Source organism: Hipposideros armiger, unplaced genomic scaffold (assembly GCF_001890085.2).
Source record: "Hipposideros armiger isolate ML-2016 unplaced genomic scaffold, ASM189008v1 scaffold_143, whole genome shotgun sequence".
NCBI lineage: Eukaryota > Metazoa > Chordata > Mammalia > Chiroptera > Hipposideridae > Hipposideros > Hipposideros armiger.
This window is the reverse complement of record NW_017731493.1, coordinates 2868727-2884688: the sequence shown is the minus strand read 5'-3', so window position 1 is coordinate 2884688 and position 15962 is coordinate 2868727. Positions and strand designations below refer to the sequence as shown.

General features: G+C 38.8%; 1 long non-coding RNA gene across 1 annotated transcript in view; it reads left to right on the top strand.

Moving 5' to 3' along the window:
• Positions 1 to 5623: 5623 nt before the first annotated feature.
• The window catches only part of LOC109386981 (uncharacterized), a 71990-nt gene continuing 61651 nt past the window's right edge, over positions 5624 to 15962 (top strand). The window contains exon 1 of the long non-coding RNA XR_002124881.1: positions 5624 to 5654. This is a non-coding gene — a long non-coding RNA (uncharacterized LOC109386981). The remainder of the gene's footprint in view (positions 5655 to 15962) is intronic.

Below are 15962 nucleotides of genomic sequence, written 5' to 3'. Positions count from 1 at the left end.
TAATTTCATGCATTATACAAACTTTCTAATGAATATTTAACACTTAATTTGGGAATAAAATAACAATGACAACAAGGAAGAAAGAAACCTCTGAAGTTAATTTTTGTAAATGATAAAGATTTCTAGCAATATAAAATGATTTAAGTTGTCTTCATAGACAAAAGTAATAAACATTTATACTTGATTGTTGTCCTAAATACAGCTTGGAACTAAGGTTCTCTGTCCAGGCCCTGGAGCTCCTATCAGAAATAGCACGTTGTCCTCATGTGGACTCAATGGTTTGCTAAACACTTTCATGCAGACAGGGACTCAAAAAGGGGACATTGGAAGTCTCGTGGTGGCAGCTTATTTTCAAACACTCTGAAGAGTAAAATAATGCTTATTTAGAAATTACTTTTTTAGTTCAAGAACTTCAAAACCTCAAGCTATCCAATCACAAGTGTGTGTGTGTGTGTGTGTGTGTGTGTGTGTGTGTGTGTGTGTGTGTGTGTGAAGGGGTGGGGAGTGAATTTAAAGCAGCAAATCAAACCTTTTGCCCTTTCTAGAGTAATACAGCTATCACACATTGAGAACTTCCTTTGCACCACGTTCAGGCAAGCTTTAAATGAGACACCAGTGGTAATGAAACCTGAATTCACACGGAGAGCATGTGCCTGTGTAAGTGAAAAGGCTTTATTTAGGAAGGAAACAGGGAAAGACCGAAAATGGATTGTTTATTTCCATTGTGCTCGGAAAAGAATAAAGATTCGGAATTCCAAATACCATCGGAAATGACTGCCTTGAGGGTCCCCACACTTAAGGAAAAGGCCTAAATACCTAAAAATTAAATCCCATTGTCAGATGCATAACAATAAACAATGAGGTTAAAAATGACTATATTTTTCAAAGAGCTGAATCTCTGCCATGGCCAATGAAGTAGATTACTCACTTTTAAACTATAATTGTCTGATGTTGCAGGAACTGACCATTTACTTATAAAAAGAATCAACCACTTATAACAGAGTAGTGATGCCCTCTGGAGTAGATTATCTATAGATATATGATCATTTGAACATTACCATATATTTGAAGTTCCTTAGTACTTTGATTAAAAAAAGAAAGTTTCAACTTTCTGGTTTTCTCCAGGCCTTCAATTTTTAGGAGTATGTGTGTAGCACCTACGTACTCGCTCTGCTCATTGTGGGCTATCTTTAAGAGTATCTTATAACCTTCTCTCACGCAACTTCCAGGCCTTCTAAATGACAACCACCAGGTTCACAGCCAAGACAAGGCTACTGGAGTGTTAATGCACCAACTTAACGCCACCGCCCCCTCCCCCACTCCAACTGCTACTGACTCACTGGACTCTTCCCACTTCTCCTTCCTAAGGGTAAAAGTGATATTTTAGAGCAATTAGAAATTAAGAGCTTATTTTATTTTATTTATTTTTAAAAAGATTTTATTGGGGAATTGGGGGAATGGGAACAGCGCTGGGAAATTGGGGGAAGGGGAACAGACAAGTTGCTGTCGTTTTGTTCTTCAGTCTAGGTGTGGAAGATGCTGCCTCACTGGCCCAAGTTGGCACCATCATTGCGCTCTTCCCAGGCGAGGCAGATCAGTTTCTGGCCTCTGGACGGCCGCTCATGGCAGCTGCTGGCCACTCACCCTGGCTGCTGGCTACACACGGTAGCCCATGGCAACCCACTGCAGCAGGGCCTGCAGCCTACACCGTCGCCAGCGACCCACGGCAGCCCAGCTCCAGGTTGAGCTGTTGTTCAGTATCTTAGCTGTGGAGGGCAGTGTCACTGGCCCTCATATGTGGGATCTGAACCGGGGCCCCCTGGCATCCCAAGCCAGTTCTTAACCAACGCGCCACTCGGCCAGCCCATGAAGAGCTTATTTTAAATGAAGCTGCTTATTTGAGGTGACACAGTAAGGCTAAACTTTAGATTACAAGCAGTTATTCAATCAAAAGTATAGATAGCAGACTTTTAAATTTAGGGGAGAATAAAACAACAAGGGCATTTTAAGTATCTGTCCCAGAGAGGAGAAATTGCTGCATAAATGGGAGACCAAGACAGAAGACAAAATTTCTAGACTTCACAGCTTCACTTCGAATTGGCATTGCTGGCCTTCTAAGAGGTAGAGAAAAATAAAAAAAGGTTAAAGGTCTATTTCTACCACGAAGATGTAAAATCTGAAAAGGTTTATATGTTTTTAAAGGATTTATACTTTGAAAGAAATGTGGGATTTGTAAAAAGCGGCCCCATTTGTCAAATGTTGTATTCAAGGTTATCATTCTACGCTTGGCGTGCCTGTATCTTTCTGTCCTAATCACCTATACCCAGAAGTCATCATTCCTAAGTCCCCATGGGTCTGCTTAGCCTGGACTTGCACGTTCTGTCTCAAGGTTATGGGTCACTGAGGGAAAGAAGGACTATTGGGAGTGTATTCAGTAGCTCTCAAGTGCAGCCTTCCAGCATTCCTGTTGTGGGTCCAGCTCTGGTTCTGCTGAGCCTCAGGTCCCGAGGCCTGGATCCCTGCCTTGGAGGCCAGCTTTTCTCCTTTTCTGGTTCTGGACCCTGCTCCTGGCCCCTGACTTTCACAGCTCTGCAGCAGTTCCCTGAAAACTGCTGGCTTGTCCCTGGCACCGGTGCCTGATCACTTAGACTTTCTTTTGTCTCATGTTCCAACCATGAGTAACTTGATATTCTGAGACTCAGAGATCTCACGAGACTCTCCCTGTCTTGGATCTGCTTTCTGGATGCTTTGGCTCCAGGTGTCCCTCTGCTTACCTTCTTCTTTGTCCATTTTCCAATTTCCATCAGATTCAGGGGTGTGGCCAGGACCACACTGTGATCATGTGGGAAAATTTTTGACACCTTCTCTTATTCAGGGAAAATGTAAGCCAATGGGTTTGTTTATAGTTGATTGTTGAACTTCTACTATTTTTTACATGTACTACAGTTGGCCCTAAGTCAGTAAGTCATAAGTCTTCAACAAAGAAGAGAAAAAAAAAAAATCAAGCCATAATGATACAACAGTGTCGTTTTGCAGAGTTTGGGCCCAACAGGTTCATATATATTTAATGCGTTTTCAGTTTAGCTCTAGGTCGTTGGCTTCAGCCATGTTTTCTGGCAGGAGAAACAGATTCTTATTTATTACACAGTGTACTCACATGGTCACCAAATAAAAGTTGTCTGATTGGCTTTTACTATGTAAATCATAAGGCCTTGTTAAGAGCACCCTAACAATTATGTGAAGAAGGAGAGGGAAACTGAGTCAAACACTGCAAAGGCTGTAGCCAAAGCTATGTGTCTTAAAGAAGATCTAGATACAAAGTCAAGGGAAAAAGATAATTTATTGTTGTCTAGAAAAAAATCATAGAACGCAAAAAAAGGGTGTTTTTGTGTGTGGGGGGAGGTATTTTTAAACAATTATTAGGAGAAGTTAATTCATGATGCTAAAGGAATTATTTGTCAAAAATATATTAAATCATGGTCCGAAATTGCTCATATATTTCTCTAATAAGTATGATTATAGGTTGGTGCATCATCTGAATATGAGAATATTAATTCACTTCAGCATAAAACAAAGCTGGTGGTTTTCATATCGTTACAACAAATGCCCAACATTCTTGATTATAAGTCAAAATTACAATGAATCAAAACTTGGAAGTTGTTCCTGTCAATTTCCTCATGTATTAAATGTCTGATAAATAAAACCCCAAGGCATGGGGATACGAAAGACAGTTTGGGGAATATAATCAATAATGTTGTAAAGATTTTGTAGGGTGTCAGATGGGCACTTGTCTTATGGATGAAGTAGATACCCAACCACTGCACTGTACACCTGAAGCTGAAGATGAATAATATTGAATGTCAACTAAATTTAATATATATAATCACAGGTTGTGGAGTATAACATAGGGAATAGAGTCAATGGAATTGTAACAGCTTATATACAATATCAGAGTGGTAGTAGAGTGGGGGAGGGGAGTTATCACTTTGTGAAGGGTATAAATGCCTAACTATTACATTGTTTTGTATACCTAAAACTAATAATAATAAAAAAACCCTGAGGTTTTGAAACTTGGATAATATATTTACATGCTTTAAAAAAAATGGAGACCAACAATAGGTTCTTCCAGTTAAATAACTTTAGTCATAGAATGAGGAACTACATTATATCGGGGTTTCATTTTTATTTAGCGAAGTTACTACTCATCAGTTATCCAAGAAAACCTGAATTGTTAACACAGAATGGCTAGGATACAAATTAAAATGGTAAGTAAAAAAATCAATTATTTTTTTGTCCAGCTGGTTTCTAGCTGAAGGTATAGTTCAAAATGTGATTATTAAGGAAAAGTGTCTTCTTTAGCTCTAATCTTTAATATTTAGGACAAGAGAGAATAGAGGAAAAATTACCAAACTTTTCCATCAGAAAAAATTCTAACTCTTTTTTTTCGATGGGAGATTTATTCCTATTGGGAAAATAAAATCTATCTTAATGAAGAGCTGGTTCTTGACAAACTGGTGAATCTCAATTTGTCTCAATGACAAATTGATGCCAGGAAACCCTCACTGTGAAGGTAACCAGTCCTTATGCAAACACTACTAGATCAAATAATTTAGCAAACGGTACTCATTATCTTCACTAGATGAAAGGGCAAACGTAGGACAATCAGAACATGTCATTTCCTACAATGAATTCATGTCAAATTTGAAATTAGGTCTACCCTCCTGACTTTAAATCCCTTGGAAACTTAATGAGTGTTCCAGCTTTTAGAGTTTTTATTTTTTTAACAAAAATCTTCATTATTTCAAAGTAGAAGAGAATACATAGTTCAAATTTTCTAATTCCTTCAGAGACTATAACATTTTAACCACTGTATACTACCAGTGTCTTCTTTATTTTAAACCTCTAAAATTTTAACAATTTACTTTTATAATCATGTTGAGGTATTTTAAAGTTTATGACTGAATTACTACTTTTCTCTGCTCAGTAGGGCTATCTGGTTGCAAAATTTATCACCGAGTGATTGTTAGCATCTTGTCAGCTTATCGGGCAGATCAGGCAAGTATTCCCAAGAGCTCATTTAAATTCAGTCCAATTAGGATTTGATGGATAATGAACATGATAAGGCATAATATAAAAGATGTTATTTTAAATCTTGAATGGAGTTTTCATTGGGCCATTAACAAGGTTAAAAACATTTACAATGTTTTCTTTTTAAATTTTTAGACATATACAGCATCAAGTCTCTAGATCTGAATATACTGTATGTTTTAAAATTAATTATTCTAAGTTGCTGAAATTTAAAGATTGATCTAAGTAACTTTTTTTCACCACCCATGTATTTTTAAAAATTAATATCTAAAGAAAACACTGTGACATGTGCATTGGATTCCAAAAATATGTGATCCAATGCTTGCTTGCCTTTGAGTATTTAACACTAAAGTAGGAAACCCGTAGCTGAAGCTTGAGCAAATTCTCTGGGTGATCCATGAGGGTGAGAACTATATGTGTTGCATAATTTCCATGACTTTGTACAGAACTTGGCTTAGAACAGGTCATTAAATATTTGTTGATTTAATGAATAATGAGGGAGAGCTTTATTTAGTAGAGAATCTGAAATGCCTGCGTAAGCTTGGGTTTGGGAGCCATTATAGCTGGTGAGTTTTAATATAAACATAGAATTTAAAGAAAATTGCTTAGTATTTAAAGTGGCTTCCTAGGGCAAAGTTAAAGTAGTTCCACCTCTATTTCTCATTGCCTTATTTAATTCGATAGATTCTCCTTCCAGAATTTCTCGCAGTTCTATTCAGTTTTTTGAATTCTCATTGCTTTATTCTAGTTTATGCCAGTATCACCTCTAACAGGATAATAGGACTGTGTTAAAATCCGGTGGCTTGGATTTTAGTTCTGGCTCTATCAGAAATTGCTGTGTGACCTTGAACATATGACTGTACCTGTTTTCTCATCTGTGAAAGGGATAGTGGTAGTACCTACCTACCATGAGGATTAAACGTGTAATTAGTGCAAAGTCCTTAGAACAGTGTCTGGCTCATGGTAAGCCTATATTAAGAGATAGTGAGGACTTCTATGATGATGATGATGATGATGATGATGATGATGATGGTGATGGTGATTACTACCGCCATTACTCATTAGCCCTCTAACTATTCTAACCACTCTAGTTTTGCTCCCTTCTACTCCATTCTCTGTGGTGCTTCCAGAGTAATCTTTCTAAAATACCTTATCTCAAACTTCTAAAGGCTCCCCTTTTGTCCTCAAAATAAAGTGTAAACTCCTAAACATGGCTCCTAGGACTGTCCTTGCAGGCAGCCCCCAGCCCTGTGCCACGAAGCCCTGAGCCCCCACCCTTAATTGTGATTCCAGTCATATTGAAATTCTGAAACTCGTGTGCCAGATCCGTGTTGCATCTATGCCTCTGAAGACAGTTACCTCTGAATTCAATATTCTTTCTCTCCCTTCCTGCTCAGAGTTCACGTGTCTAACTCCTACTCACCCACCTCATATTGAACATCGTTACCCTAGGCCGGCTACCTTGCTCGACCCCTTAGCCTAGCCTAGGTTGGGGTTGCTGCTTCAGCACATTAATATAATTTCTTGCTTAATAGTCTGCCTCTTCCATTAGATTGCATACTATTTGTACATATAATACTTGCTCAGTATTATCTCTGCAGAGCCTATCACAGAGATTAACCTATAGTAAGTATTGAGGAATACTTTTGTATGAATGAATGCATGCATGAACAAATGAGTGAATAATTTGGTGAATTTTCATCCAAGTTCATTTTCAACCTCAGTTATAACTACCTCTGTAGCCTGAGCTTCTAAGAATTTCTCCATCTTACTTTACCCCTTAGAAATGGGAAACTATTTCTATGTCCCTAAATATGGTACATATTTTATGCATTGACAAATTGGCTTGCACTGTTCCTTCTGCCTAGAATGTTCTTGTTCTTGTCTAGTTGGTACATATGTCAAGGTCATATGCATCTGTTATTGAATAGCTCCAAGGCTAACACTTCCGTGAAGCCCTCACTGCAGTTCCCTTCCATAGAGTTACCCGTCCCCTCCTCTGAGCTATGCTTTGACCTTATGCACACTTCTGTGAGTTCACAGTACTGCACACTTTTATATATACATCCCAGTTTGATTGTATGAATTTGAGAGAAGGGTCCGAGTCTTATTATATTTTGTTTCCCATAGTCCACAGAATGGCAACAGGTAGAGGTTGAATCAAAAGTCGAATGTCAGAGATGCCAACTGAGGTGAGAATTAAGGAAGAGATGCTGTTGAGTAGTGCCAGATATAATGGAATAATCCAAAATATAAGGATCCACATGAAGAGTTGTATCAGATAGGAAAAAAACCTGCTAACCTCAGATGAAGGGGAATTAAGAGAGCAGAGACTGTATAATGAGCAAGAAGAAGACATAGCATAGGCATAGAACACCTGCCCAATAGTAAGTATTGCTTATTATTAGTAACAAGTCTGATATCTGAATATCTAATAACAAGTCTGTATTATAGGAGGACATTTTGTCTCTCTCACCCTTATTTGAAAATTTTCGTTAACAGTGTTGTGAATATTGACATGTGGGGATTGTAAGCCACAATTTTATTTGGTCCTGAACTGAGCAACATGAACTTTAATCTTTTTCTCTAATCCTGAAAATTTGATCCAATAGCATGACTATTATGAAAGACAGTCTTTAAAAGTGAAGTTGCTGAAAAACTATGCTTATCTCATGGAAGAATGGCATTAGGCAAACAGTATTAAAATGTCAGTATTTGTAATTCAAAAGGAAAAGCACGAAGTTTTAAGGAAATACAAATGAAATTAAGTATGAACTATTTAACCCCAAGTACCCTCCCCACACATCCCATTCACGCATGTTTGGCAAATGTGCTGGATTCAAAACCTTGAACCCAAGCACATTGCAAAAGCAAATGTACATGGTATTTAAAAAACAGTTACAGATGTATTGAACACGCTCTAAAATTGATTCTGTAAACAGAACAAGTGAAAGAGCAACATGGTGGATAGAGTCCGAGGTCTGACAATTAAGTTCGCGAACTCATCCTAGAAAAAGTGCTACACGCCTCCTTGCTGAATATCACTATGATCACCTTGGAAGCACTCCCCTTGGGAAGCTATGCACTGATGCCAGCACCTAATCTACCCTTCAAAGCAATTTTGGAACTCTTTTTCTGGAATGGCTATCAGAGCTATCATCATATTACCCTTGATGTCCTGAATGTCATCAAAATATCTTCCTTTCAATATTTCCTTTATCTTCAGGTAAAGAAAGAAGTCACTGGGGGCCAGATCAGGTGAATAAGAAGGATGTTCCAATACAGTTATTTGTTTACTGGCTAAAAACTCCCTCACAGACAGTGCTGAGCTGGTGCTTTGTTGTGATGCAAGAGCCATGAATTGTTGGCAAAAAGTTCAGGTCGATTTTTGTCTTTTTCACGCAGCCTTTTCAGTACTTCCAAATAGTAACCTTGGTTAACTGTTTGTCCAGTTGGTGCAAATTCATAATGAATAATCTCTCTGATATCAAAAAATGTTAGCAACATCATTGCAACAAGTTCACAAACTTAATTGTCAAAACTCGTATGTGGTTAATATCATGGGCTCTGGAGTCAAACTTTTTGAGTTCAAAGCTCTTTCCACCCCTTACTCCTGTAGGACATTGGGCAAGTACCTTAATCTGTTTTCTCGTCTGTAAAACTGGAGAAGATAATAATACCAAATCAAGGAGTAATTGTGAAATTTGAATAACATAATGTTTTAAACAGTGTGCACATTGTAAGGACTCAGTAAACATTTGCTGTTATTATTGTTAGTTCTACACAAAGGAATATTAATAACAATACAATAAAGTCAAAATGCAGAGCAAATTTGTTAAGATTATTATTATTATTTTAAATAAGAACTGCTATATTTATTTTCTATTCTGGGCTAGATACTGAGCAAGATGCTCCGGGTGAACACTTTCACTTAGCTTCACAATGATGCTGTGTATGAGTATTGTTAATGTGATTGTATAAAAGAGGAGATTAAGACTCAAAAAAGTTGTGAAATTTGCTCCAGATCGCAGAGCTAATCAGTGCACAGCCAGATTCCAAGCCCAGGTATGTTGACTCCAAAGTTAGCACTCTGCATACTTCTCTGTGCTGCAATCCAGGGTCCAACAGAACGGAAAGATGAAGGAATGAGCCTTTATTACTAATTGCAGGGTTGTGTGCTTTCTATTAATCTGTGATGCTTCTCAACTTTTAGTCAAACTAATTTACTATCCTGGGAAAGGATTTGGGGATTAAAAGGTCTGCCATGTGTGGTTTTTCTAAAGTAGTTGTGAGCTCCCAAAAGGGACAACTGACCTTTCAGCAAAAGTTGAAATGATGCCCCTAGTTCGTTGTTAGATGACTTTATGAAAATATGGGGCTCAAAAGCTTTGCACAGCAAACTGCCTTTAGGCCAGAAAATTTCTCCTTCTGTTTCATGGGGCCATGAATTATGTATAATTGGGGAGGGGTATGGAGGCATGTAAACTAAAATAAAGTGAGATAAGGCAATGTTCAGAAGATAAACAGATCAGATGAAGAAATTTCTGGAAGGCCAGAGGTCAAGACAGCCTTTTAGATGCTAATCTACACCTCTAAATTGATATTCTCTTCAAAGAACATGGAGATACGCTTTCAATAGAAAGTTCTATACTGGACATAATCTGTTCCTAAAAATGAACTGATATGCTAAGATCCCACTGGAGTTCCTGCGCTCTGACACTTCTCCATCAATGCCCCAGCCGTGTCAGAACTTTTCATGGCCATGGTGCTCATGACCACTCACCTTAGATTTAATGTCTCTGGTTTTGAAAACTTATTATCTCATCCTCTCCGCTCTCCTACTAGAACACCCACTTTATTCTCACTCTATTCCTCTTCTTTGTTTTGACAACCAAGTTTGTTTTGACAGTTTCCGATGTTTCTCCAAGATGGACCCCCAGTTTGTTCATGTGTGTGTTTATGTTCACTTTTTTTCTCTTCTCCCTGGGTTGCCATAACCCAACGTCCCCTAGCGAAGTACAAAGCCTGGATGGTTGTGAAAACATAGCTTTCAGTCCTTGGGTAGAGACGGAGCTTGCTCATGCCTCAGACAGGCAAGTGACAAGCCAATCTCAAGCAAGTAGGAAAATAAGAATCAAAATAAATTTAATAAGCAGCTATCTAATTGCTTATTAAATATCCAATCCTGTGCAAAATGCTTTATATTGGTTATTTCATTTCATTCTTACATTCTTTGAAATTGGTGCTCTATTGGCCCGATTTTGCATATGAAAAAACTGAGGCTTAGAAAGATTAAGCTCAAGGTTAAGGAAGGTCCAGTATTTGGTGTTGGGATAGTGGTTACCTTTCAGAGTGGTGACTGGACGGTGCCCAGGGTGACCTGCTTGGTGGCTGGCTATGTCTTCTTTCTTTCTTTTTTTTTGGAGGGCAGTGTCACTGGCCCTCATATGTGGGATCCGAACCGGGGCCCTCTGGCATCCCAAGCCAGTTCTTAACCATCGCACCACTCGGCCAGCCCCTTCTTTCTTAATTTAGGTGCTGGTCATATAGAGGTGTTCACTCTGAAATTTCATCAAGCTTTACATGGCTTATATTATACTTACATAAATGTTTTTTGTTTTTTTTAATTTTTTTTTTAGCTGAGCCATCCTGCTACCTATTGGCAGCTCAGCGGCAGCTCAGCTTGGGCCGGGCATCGAACCGCTGTTGCTCAGAGCTCAAACTCTTGAGCGAGCTCTTAACCAACTGAGTCACTCGGCCGCATAAATGTTTAATTTTTTCACACTCTAATAATAATTTTAAAAAATAACGTGTTCAACATCTCAGTCAGAGAGCTGAAATAGAATGTAGATCTTTGTGTCTCCAGAGCCTAAAGATTTAAGCTAAACACACTGACTTCTATCTGATAACCTCGAGGTGCACTGGAAAATGTGAAGAGCATGGGACTGAAGGCCCTGAATATAGAGGGTTTTGCTGTCTGGATAATCTCCTCAGGGAAATGGACTGGTGCCCTGATCCAGTGGGAAAGAGTTGGGCAAACAATCACTGCAGGGAAAACATTTATTATGGATTTGGGGAAAGAGGATGTTGAAACTGAGATAACCTCTGCAGTTGCTACAATAGGAACCAGGACTTTGTTTCCAGGGGCTTCAAAGACTGTTCAAGAGCAAACTTGGCACACAAAATGGAGTTTCGGTTTTCTTCCATCGTACATCTGGATCCCGTGCACTAAATTGGACTATAATTCTATGACCCTGGGCTGGACAGGAAAGTAGAAATGAGGCTAACATTTGGGTCTGAGTTACGTTGCCCCTCCCCCAGCTCTTCGTCCCCCAAAAGGAAGAAAAATAAAAGGGAAAAATATCTCAGATAAAGTTGAAGTAGAAAAAAAAATAGGTAAGGGTCCGGCTGAGTGGCTCAGTTGGTTAAGAGCTTGCTCAAGAGTTTGAGCTCTGAGCAATAGGGTCGCCAGTTCGATGCCCGGCCCGAGCTGAGCTGCCACTGAACTGACAACAGGTGGCAGGATAGCTCAGCTATAAAAAAAAAAAGGTAAGAGAAGCTTCAAACCAATATGGTTAGTCAGAGAGGTGGAAACCTATAGGGTAACAGTAGACCTGAAACCATGGAAGACAAAACGGAATGAGAAGGCTCTGGCTTTTCACTGGAGGCAAAGTTTGGAGAGATTTCTGAGGTGCTATGATTTTATCCCTGGTTTGGGTTACTCTCAGGCAGCATCTCCTATGGGGTGCCCCATTCCTCTTAAGTTTTTAGTGACTATGTATGTGCTGCTTGTCTTATAGGGAAAACGTAAGTCATGGAAATTATGTTCTTTGTTCCCTAAAATTCCTACTAGAATGTCTTTGCAGGCTTTTTCGTCCCTCCACAGTGACACAAAGCACACTGGTTCTAAATGAAGCCTTTTGCAAAGTATCTGACACCTGCATACAGCTCTGTTTTCACCTCAGACAAATACAGGAAAATATGGAAGCTCCACTTGCCCCGTTCCCGTAAATGTTGTCCAAGTTTCATAGACAAATAAGCTCCATATTTTGTCTGCTGAAATATTTATTTCAATGTTTCTCTGAGTTTGGCAGGTCTTAGCTCAGCCAGGTCATGTTTTTCCTTCCCTTCTGCAGAAGTTGCATAAAACTTCAGATCAGAGAGGACCAGTGTCATGGGGCATCTCAGCAGCACTTCCGTCTACTTTTGTGACCTGACATACTCTCCATGGCAGACTGCACAGTTTGTCTCCTTTGTATTGCTTTAGACACACAGGAGGTGCTAATATCCTTTGCTTTTTCTACCTAAAGGGAGAGGCCCTATCTCTTAGGAGATGATGACACACTGAGACCCAGTCTAGGAAGTTAACACAAACCATACATTACTAACTGAAACTTCCAAATTCATGCTGAACAAAGGGGGGAAAAAAAAAGGAAAGCCAAAAGTAAAAATTATTGTTGGTTGACAAATGCAAATAGAGGAGGTTGGACTAGAGAGGAATTGCAAAAAAACACAACAACCCTAAATCTAGAAATCAGTGTTGTGAAAGGCATGAGAGATCAGGAATTTGGTAAAATGGCAACAATTGTCTTTCCCTTAAGTGTTGTCACAGGTAGAGAAAAGTTGTATATCAAGTACCCCATGAGTGTTGTGTGCTAGACAAGGTACTAAGTATATTAGTTGTATTACTTCTATTATCTTTTATTCCTCACAACCACCTGTGAGTTAGGGACTTAACCCCACTTTACAGATAAGGAAATTGAGGTAAAGGCAAGTTTAAATGTCTTACCCACAGTAAGGCAGCTACTTATTCTAAGTCAGGATGAACCCAGGCTTTCTAGCTGCTGAGATCACAGCATTAACCCCTGCTTTTCAGAACTGGCCTCGGTATAGAGTCCTGAGTAAGGTCTTGACTGGTGGGATTTGACCAGGTGGGGGCAGCAGGAGATGATTAATGCTTTCGACAGAGTGCTCTAACTGGCAACTCTTAAGTATTGTATTCTCCTGCTGAAAGCCAGGAGGGTCAAGTCCAACCTTCCTTATAAATATAATAATAAAACCTTCATGACGTGGGATTTCCTTTGCTATTGTTTTATTTTTGTTTTGTTAATACTTTATATTTCATCTTTCCAGACCCGGTTGTAGTTACATATATGCAAGTTTGTCTGTCTGAAAGACTAGAAGCCTGTGAGGAGTGGGTCCGTGTTTGTTTTCTCTCTGTTATACTCAGCACTAGGGAGTAACATTCCAAATATGAAGTTAACAGAAGGCATAGGCACCAATTTATCAGAATAGATACCTGAAGTGAACAACCAGTAGGACCCTGTCATTACATAGCCACCCAGCCAGGGGCCAGACCAATGGTGGATGCTTACTGTTTGTGAATGAGTGAGTAAGTGAATGAATGAATGAATAATAACAAGAAATCATAGTGCTTGGCATTTTTTGCCTTTTGTTTCAGTCTCACTTTTAGCTCCAGTGTATCTTCTTTGTCTTCCTCACTTCTAAATTATATCTTTTAAAATGTTTTTATGTATCCTTAGAAGTGGACTTAAGTCCCTTCTGTGATAAGGATGGGAATGCATCAGTACATTAAACCGCTGGTGAATGTTAACTACCCTTCAGAATGATCACGGGGGGTTACCATAGTCAGAGCTGACCTGTGGGTTAGAGTTCTTGCTTTTTTCCAAATATCAGCCCTTCTGGCTGCTTGGGTGCCTCCAATTCTACTGAGAGATTTATTTCTTAGAATGAAAAGTTTGCCTTTCACAGATTAACCACTAACTCAGAAGTTACCCTGGAAAGGGTAAATGTGGAAGAATTGAACTACTGTTAGAACCTTAGCATTGATTTTTCTTATTGCGTTTCTCTCCATTTGAGACCTTGGAAATGAAAAAAATAAACAAAATTAAATTAATTGGAAAGCCACCAATGCAAATACTGCATTTTCATTAGAGTTCAGTGGGAAAGATTAAATGTGTGTTCTAAATGCCAGGTATAAGACTTGATGGCACAAAGAGCACGTGGGTATGTATTTTACATATGGTTTCCCATACCCTGATACTTAGTATTTAGCAAGCTCCCAACTGACTTCCATATACAGCAGATAGATTTGGAGATCACTGATGGAGGAGGGGCTCATGTGGCCAAGTTACATCTGGATGGGAGGTGCCTGGTCATCATCTGTGCATTGAGCTCCTGGGATGATGAGAAGGCATGTTAAACAAAATGAAGAACATGAAAAGGCCATGTCAGGGCACACAAATTAAAAAGTTTCCAGCTTCAGACATAAGAAAATGATCTATTTGGATACAACATAGTCTTCTTTTGAAGGCCAGAAAGTAGCCTAGCCTATGGCAGAAAATCTTGTCAGCATAAAGAGTTGAAGCCAAAGGTGTTTTTGGTCAAGCACTCAATTAACCCCGAACACTCGAATTTCAGAGCATTCCAATTGAGAGTTGTGGCAGAAATAAATAAGACATATGAAGCCCAAATAACTGGTTTTATTTATTCTCTCCTTTTCAAGGTACTATGAATGATGACTTTCATGTTGATTAGTGCCAATGTCAAACATATTTTTATGTTAAAATCTTTCCATATACCACGTCAATTCTAACTCACCTTAGCAAGCTATTTAACTTTTCCTGCCTTCACTTTGTTAACCAGTTGAGAGGAAGAGAGGGAGGGAGGAGAATAAATGTTTTCCAATTTAATTTTAACACTAACGTTTTAAGGTCGTTTGATGCATTGGTTATAAGTACAAGGTCTTGGCAAGCTGAATTTGGGGATATGCTCCAGTGGAAACAATTCTCTTCAGAATTAAAGACAAACATTAAGTTGACCTTAAATGAACTTATACCACGTTGGTAAATTCCATCATAACTCTCCTCCTGTACTCATAGTTACTTATGTCAATGTTGATTTGTAGCTATAAGGTTGGCCTTTATACAACTATTTTCCCAAACAGGTTTCTCAATTATGTAACTTATGGTTTAGTTGATATTAATCAAGGATGACTGAAAAAGTAATTCTTCAATCTGAATATGTGTGAGGATGTATGTTTGTACAAGGAGAAGGCATATCTTCCTTTGTGGAGGTACCCTTAGACTCCAGTTTCATCCTGGGTACCTTTTATGGTTGGCATTCTACCACATCGATGGGAGATTTTCAAAGTGCTCCCTCTTAAGTGTGTACAAGCAGCTATAGGAACCTTTCCTAGTCTTCTAAACTGTCAGGCCACTCTGTCTTGCACCCTCTGATTCCCATGCACACATTCATAAGCTCTTTGTGCTGGTGTCGCAACAGTTCTATCATAACTGTAAAAGAGGTGATTCACTTTGTTGGCATACCTAAAAGAAGGTTCAGTCTTCTATCCTTTCACTTATTTTCAGTTTACTGCTGAGAAATATCCATATTTGGACTTTCTTAAATGAATTGTCTTTTTAATAACTGAGTTTCTGGGTATCCAGTGGGTAAATTCCAAATACTTTATTTTGAGCCCTATTTTTGAAATTAATTTTAAAAATAGTCTTTGTCCACTTTCCTAGTTTAGCAAGTACAATATAAGGAACAACCTCATGATCTATTAATGTTTGTTGTTAGAAGAATATTATTGAATCTTGATCACTGAGAATTTTCCCTAACTTGACAGTAATCATTCTAAATATAGATTCTAATTTTTCATGGCTATAGATATAGAAGGTAGAAGATATCGGAGAGAGTCTCAAACCACTGTGAACTTACAGTTTCATTTCTGATCTTCCTAATATGGGCTACCAACCACCATTGGCCACCAGGGTACTCCAGAACCTAGGGTCCTGCTTCACTGCTGATCATATCTGTCTACCTCCACAATGACACCAGAACTTAGTTAC